This window comes from Thalassophryne amazonica, chromosome 9, assembly GCF_902500255.1.
Source record: "Thalassophryne amazonica chromosome 9, fThaAma1.1, whole genome shotgun sequence".
NCBI classification, from domain to species: Eukaryota; Metazoa; Chordata; class Actinopteri; order Batrachoidiformes; family Batrachoididae; genus Thalassophryne; species Thalassophryne amazonica.
Genome location: NC_047111.1, coordinates 24,534,430 through 24,541,572, shown reverse-complemented (window position 1 = coordinate 24,541,572; position 7,143 = coordinate 24,534,430). Strand labels below are relative to the sequence as shown.

Here is a 7,143-nt window from a genome sequence, read left to right as displayed (position 1 = left end):
AGAGGTTTAAATCTCTCTTGTCCTGTTCTGGCCATATTCCAACTCTCACGTAGTCACTCCTGAGTTTCACACACACACACACACATGCACGCACGCCTAAGGGAAGAGGAAAAAGGGCCTCCACACTGGCTGTTATTTCCCCTCCTCCTTACTCCTCTGCACTCCTCTGCAACATTTAATGAGATTCTCTTCTCTGATTGGTCTAGGCGCTGTGACGGGCAACGGTGTGGCCCGCCCTGTTGGTCTCTGCACATGGATCAGTCAGATGTGAGAGCCCAAGCATCAGTGAGTGGAGTGGAAACAGGAAGAGGAGGAGAGGGGGGGAGAGAGAAGACAGAGGAGAGGAACGGGTGAGACAAGGTGGAGAGGAGTGAAAGGGAGGAAAAGGGGAGCAGAGGGGGGAGGGGAAGGAGAACCACCACCAAAAAGGTCAAGGGGGGGTGAGTAGCTTGATGTCCTCTTTGCTTGACGTGTATGTGAATTATACAGCATGCATTGTGCAGTGTGCTGTGCATGTGTCTGTCTGTCTGTCTGTGTGTCTCCATTTGTCCCTTTTTGTGTTTGCTCTAACACCTCCTCTGCGTGTTATTGTTCTGGGCAATCTGTCTTGTGTGATTGCACTGCAGTATGTCTGCAGACTGTGCTGCACATTCATGCATGAAGCGCACACGTACACATGCAACGGCTCACGTGACCTCACACACGGTGCACGGAGTCAAATCTGAAATGTCGAATATGGTGAAGGGGAACTGTTGCAGGTACGCTTGTGCAACATTTGACTGTTGAGTATCCGCTGGCGTCTGCAGCGGTACAGTAGCGACACACCACGACGTGACCTACTGTAGCGAATAAATCTTTTCTTTTAAAAGTGTCACATTCTGCAACACACACACACAAACATGTTCTTGGGATATATGTGTGTTTTTTTCCTCTATTAGTGTTGCCATTTGCTCCAGTAACACAACAACTTGCACACAGTGTGCGCTTCCTGTAGGTATTATTGGCAGCTTAGGCAGCCACCTGGACATGTAATTCCAGGCTGACATTCCCCATAAGCCAGCTGTCTGGTGCAGTGACGCACGCTAGACCTGTGCATCTCTGTCAACCTCCTAACTGAATTCACTTATTTATTTATTTTTTTGTTTATTTTATTTTTTTGGACACAGAATTCCATGAATGTTGCATTGTTTGCACAGCATTCCCCTCTTTCTTGGTCTTGACCTTGCCTTGGTACGTCCCAGCACCCCTCAGAGCACTGCACTTTATGCAGCGTACACCAGGAGAAGCCACTATTCTGGAAAGGGAGAAGGGGTTGGAGCCGAGGGAAGCGGGGCTGCAGAGATGTTATTTTTAGAACCGTGATTGATGTCCGGCTCATAGAGTTCATTCTTTCTCCACACTGTTTCAGCTGTGCAGCCATTGCACAGATCGCACACTGTGTGTGCACGTCTCCGTGCGTTACTCTGCCTGCTTATCGCTTCCCCCCATAATCTGCTCTGTTCATGCCTCTGATCCCCGTGTTAGCTAGCTGCTTGCAAAATCCACCAGAGACTGGCCTGGACTGGACTGGTGCAGCCCATCCTGCCTTTTATGGTATAGAATCAGTACCCTGCTCACATGCACACACGTGCACATGCGTAGCTCTCAGCAAGAGATCCACATCTACAGTGTTGTATTGCAGCTTGCTATAAGCTCCACACCAGAGAGGGAATGAGACGCACAAGAATGTTACAGGCTGGTGTTTTTCCCAAACGTGAACACTCAGTAAACTGGCTTTTTCACAGAACCAACCCTGTTCTCTTTGGGAATTCTGCTCGACTCTGTGAGATTTTGGAATGAAAGTGACAAATATAGTGCATCTCTGTTGCTGCAGATACCCGAGACCTCGAAACGGAGAAATAGTCCTGTATACACAACTCTCACGTTCACTTCTCTCTGACTGTCTAAATCCCTCACACACATGCAAACTCTCCCCTCCTCGCTTGAGGCCTTGCTCGGAGCTCTGGACTAAATGATATCATCGGTTGCCAGGGATACGAGGACATGGCGTGCAGAGAAAATGGGAGGGTGAGGCACAGGCAGAGGCGTTCAAGAGAAAGAAGAGGATCGGATGTTGGGTTTGGTGGAAGAAAAGCAGCCTTGTTGAATGGGGTTGTGGAGACAACTGGACAGGAAAGTCAAGAGAAATGATGCCAGCCATGTTGTCAAAGGTTACAAGGCCACATTTCATTCTCTGTCTTTGTGCAGAAGGTCAGAATTGGAACACTGCAAATAAAAGCACATGTTGTTGGACATGAATCAGAAAGCGAGTAGCAGATATACCCTTGATTTTACACAATGAACCCTTCCTGTCTCGTGCATGTGTGCACCGACTGACTGTGGTATTTCCTCGTTCTCTCTACTATGTGCGTCTGTGTGTGTATTTGCCAGCTAGTGGGGAGTGAGCATGTCTATTTAAAGGGATCTGAGACTGCACCAATTTGGCTGAGGTTCTGTTTCTGACTGAGAGCATCCATAAATTTGGAGCAGAGAGTCTGTTTTCTCAACAGCTTTCATTGTAAGGTAAGCCCGTTTTGCATGGCTGCTGCAAGCACATGCAGTGAATCTCACCTCAGCAAACAGAGCTACTGTCCTGACATTTTGGAGGAAGGTTATGCAGCCAAATGGAGGTTTCAGCAAGGGCTGGTGACACTGATGACCATGGGTTTCCTTGGTGACACGAGAGAGGGAGTGCGGCTTTGTAGAGCAGATTGATGGGTACCCTCCAACTTACCAAGTGTCAACTAACTGCCCCGTGCATATAAAGATTTTTCATTTGCAAAGCATTGCTTCTGCAGAAATATTTCTCCGTGCAATGATTGTCTGTTGAAGAACTTTTGCAAACAGCTGACATTCAGCACAGTGTATTTGTCCAAACCCTCTGTGCTGTTTGCACTGTGCATTCTTTGTTCAAGGTGAAACAGCGACTTTACCCAGCAGGAACTTAACCCCCTTCCCCTGTGATATCATTTGGCATTAGAAAGAGAGTCCAGATGTCTTGCATTAACCGTGTGCAGATGGGAATAATAGTGAGAGCAGAGAGTGACTGTTGAGCTGCTGTTGACTGACAGCTCCCAAACAGAAATGTCTTATCAACTTCATGCTGCAGGCTGGACGTGGTTATGCTGTTTGATCATGTAAACTCTGTTGCATACTCAATAGAGTATTTTTAAATTTGTGGTATTTCAAGATTTGCTGGCGTTATTTATGCATGCACTTTTTTTTTACCTGTTGTTAGAGTTGAGTGATATTTTACAGAAGTGCACTTCCATTCCAAACGAGACCAAAACATACTGGTATTTACACCTATAAGTGGTAAATTATGAAGAAGAATGTTCAAAAATGGCTCAAATACAACAAATTTCCCACACAAGCACGTTTTCCATATTAAAATTTTGCAAGATGGCTGCATCCGTTAGTCACATGACCAGTTTATCACTTGGGTATGGAAAGTGTTGATTAAAAATTAAAACTCATTTCATACATCAAATTAAAAATGACATAAGTTCATTTTTAGAAACCTGCTCTACATTGAAATTTTAGGCCACAGTTGTGTTATGTTTTCAGAAAAACACCATTCTGGACACTTTAATGTAAACTTTTAATTGTGCATAATTTAAAAGGTTATACTGCATAGAGTACGCATCCCCTAAACTTTGAAGGTCCATGGCCCAGTCAGAAGGTCCATGCCCCAGATAAAAGGTATATGGCCCAATCTTAGGGCCCTGTCCTACTGGCATTTAGGAGGATTTGCGTATGGACTGCGCACAAAATTGGCTCATATTCGCTTAACATCCGCAATATGCGTGAAACATGCTTGTGTGAGTCGGCCAAAACCCGCACACGTCTGCAGTTATCTGCAGAGGCACATTTTTCCGTTTCCAGGATTTTTGAGCTGCACAAAATTTTACCTGCGGATGACATCCGCCTTACATACTCAATACATACTCAATTCATACACAATACATACTCACTCTATGCGCTGTATATCTGCCGTTAACCGCTGATATCCGCAACTGACGGGGATTTGCGGCTTGGCAGCGGACTGGGACAGTGTGTAAAACAGATATATATCGTGCCTATCATGTCCACATCACAAACTAAAATATGTTGTAGCGAATGCATACAGATTGGCCATGAATAAAGTGTTTTTATTACATCTGCTATGCAGCTGATTTGCGGACAGTCTGTGAATGCATAACAAACACGTCACGTAAACCCAAAGTACTATATGTGGCAGAAAGCGACATACCTGCCAGTCAGTGCCGGTCCGGCTGTGTGGATCCACAAAGATGTAATAGCTGCTGCAATCGGGTCTCCTCCAGGACTTTTATTTAACACCAACAAAAGGAAGAGTTGCTGTTTAGCCACAACTCACGCTGAAGTCTGTTTTCTGTGACACTCTCAAAAAAAAAAAAAAAACACCGTCTCACACCCGATCGGCTTCCCCCCTCACGCTCCCCAAACTCATGAACAGTTAACCCTCGCATGACAACATGAACATTAACTCTGTGATCAACTTGTCCAAGTCCACATGTGCGATGCATTCATAATTAGGGATGGGTATTGATAAGGTTTTATTAATATCGATGCCATTATCGATTCTGCTTATCGATCTGATTCCTTATCGATTCCCTTATCGATACCTGGTGAATTTTGTACTAAAAGTAGGCTTTACAGGTTTTCTATGTATTTCCTTGAGTCTTAAAGAAAATAAATATGAAATTAGTCACTGTATCCTTGATCTCTGGACATAAATAAAAATAAACAAAACTGTGTTTCGCTTTGAAGTTATTAATTCAGACTGAATTCTATCGTTCTATCTTGACTTGTCAGAGAGCCGCGCAACGTTTGGAGCTGTGTGAACAGAACGGAGGATGATTCTCGTTTCTTTCTCGCAACAAGACAGGAGTCCCAGTTAGTAACTTTAATCCACACAAAGGTGAATCACAACTCATATTCAGGGATGAAAGTGGTGAAAAACAAAAAAAGCTGAAACCCAAAATTGCCCCCCAACACCACCTGCACGAAAATGAATTCTAGAAGCTCTGAAATGCAATCTGGGACTATTCCAGACAATAAACTGGAGTGCAACTTTCCTTATTCAAATTCACTCCAGCAGTATTCTGCTCTTACTAGGATGCAGCAGTTTTCTAGTTTGGCAGATAGTTCTGGAGGAAATCACTGAAGAAATTAACAAACTGAAAATATGGTTTGACCGAAACAAACAGTCATTAAACTTAAATAAGACAGGGATGAAATGGAGGTGTGAGAGTCACTAGGTGTTCACAGGAAACATTTATTTCTGTATGTATTTATTTATGTTAGTTACTATTATATATTTTCTGTTGTGTTTCTATTCAGGTTCTTTTTGTCTCTTTCTCTAAAATTGTATATAATAATCATTAGATTATTAATATATAAGCAAAAATAAATGTAAGGAATATTACAATTTGAAAACAAATGCACCCGAACGTGATGACGGCTGCAATTGCTAAATGTTAACTTTTAACATTGAAAATGCCATAGACATGCTAACGCGTTAGCATCGCTCCCGTTTTTAAGTTATAAAATACATCTGTCAACTGTTTCAGAAGACCATAACAGGTCAGTTTAACATAGAAAAAGGTAAATAATACTCACAGACGTATGCTCTTTAGAGTTTTAGCGGGGGAAAATTAAGCGAAAGAAAGAAATAAACGAAGCAATCGACCGAAGCATTGCTTCAATCTGTGAACCACGCTTCGATTGGTTCAAGGTTCAAAGCAAAGCCGCGCTGAAGAAAAGTTGATTAAGGACCCGCTGCAGGGTCTGTAATCAATGTAGAGAAATTATCATTTTCCTGACAAACACCCTCCAAAACAACGGCCACTCTGAAGGACCGATAACAGAATCGTTAAGCACAAAGCTTATTGATGTCGGTGGATCGAATCATTTCTTAATGATACCCGAAAGGAACCGGTTCTCGATACCCATCCCTATTCATAATACACCTGTAATACTGCCATGATAATCTCAATGTGTCGAATCAGTTTCCTCACTACATGCGTTATATAACTGTGATTGTTCATCATATATTCGCTATATATTATTAACATATCCGTAATTCATACTGGGACATTTGTCATTTTTGGCCATTTTTGTTGCGGACGACAACGAACGCCCGTAATTTGTGTACTCAATTCATGCTCAATTAATCCTCTCCCCAGTGGGACAGGGCCCTTAAGGTCAATACCCCAGTCAGGAGGTCCAAGTCTCGGTTCAAAGCTCCATGGCCCAATCAGAAGGTCCATGTCCCAGTCTGAAGGTACAAGTAAATGGACTGCATTTATATAGTACTTTTCCATCTGCGTCAGAGGCTTAAAGCGCTTTTACAAATAATGGCATAATGGCACCCAAGGTGAGGGTGCTGCCATACAAGGTGCTCACTATAGGGGAGCAATAGGGGATTAAATACCTTAGTGAATTTCCAGTCAGGCTGGGATTTGAACCAAGGATCTTCTGGTCTCAAGCCCAATGCCTTAACCACTAGACCATCACCTGTGGTCTAGTTTGAAAATCCCCAAGTCTCAGTTTGAAAGTCCATGGCCCAATCAGAAGTTCCATGCCCCAGTTTAAAGGTCCATACTCCAGTCTGAAGGTCCTTGTCGCAGTCTGAAGGTTCATGGCCCAGTCTGAAGGTCCATGCCCCAATCAGAAATTCCATGGCCCAGTCAGAAGGTCCATGCCACAGTCATAAATTCCATAGTTCAGTCAGAAGGTCCATGCCCCTGTCAGGAGGTCCATGTTACAGTGAGAAGGTCCATGACCCAGTCATAAGGTCTGTGGCCCAATCAGAAGGTCTGTGGCAGGGGTGGGCAATCATGTGCCATGAAGGGCCAAGACACTGTGGGTTTTCTTCACTACCAATCACCTCAGCAGGTGATTTCATTGATGATCGGGTGTCTCAACAGGTGATTTAATTGATTATCAGTTGTCTCAGTGGTTGATTTCATTGATAACTAGTTGTCTTAGCGGCTGATTTCATTGATGATAAGATGTCTCAACAGGTGATTTCATTGATGATCATGCATTTATGTTCAGGTAGGAAGCTCATCAGCAAAC

At 43.6% G+C, this 7,143-nt stretch overlaps 1 protein-coding gene across 3 annotated transcripts in view; it reads left to right on the top strand.

The window, feature by feature from the left end:
- The first annotated feature begins 341 nt into the window (after positions 1 to 341).
- LOC117516907 (lysine-specific demethylase 6B-like) overlaps positions 342 to 7,143 on the top strand; it is a 41,745-nt gene continuing 34,943 nt past the window's right edge. For 2 of the 3 annotated variants that reach the window (XM_034177799.1, XM_034177798.1), the window contains exon 1: positions 343 to 440. The gene's annotated coding sequence lies outside the window, so the exon portion shown is untranslated. Of the gene's footprint in view, positions 441 to 7,143 lie in introns of all 3 variants that reach the window. The other variant, XM_034177800.1, reaches the window with a different exon arrangement.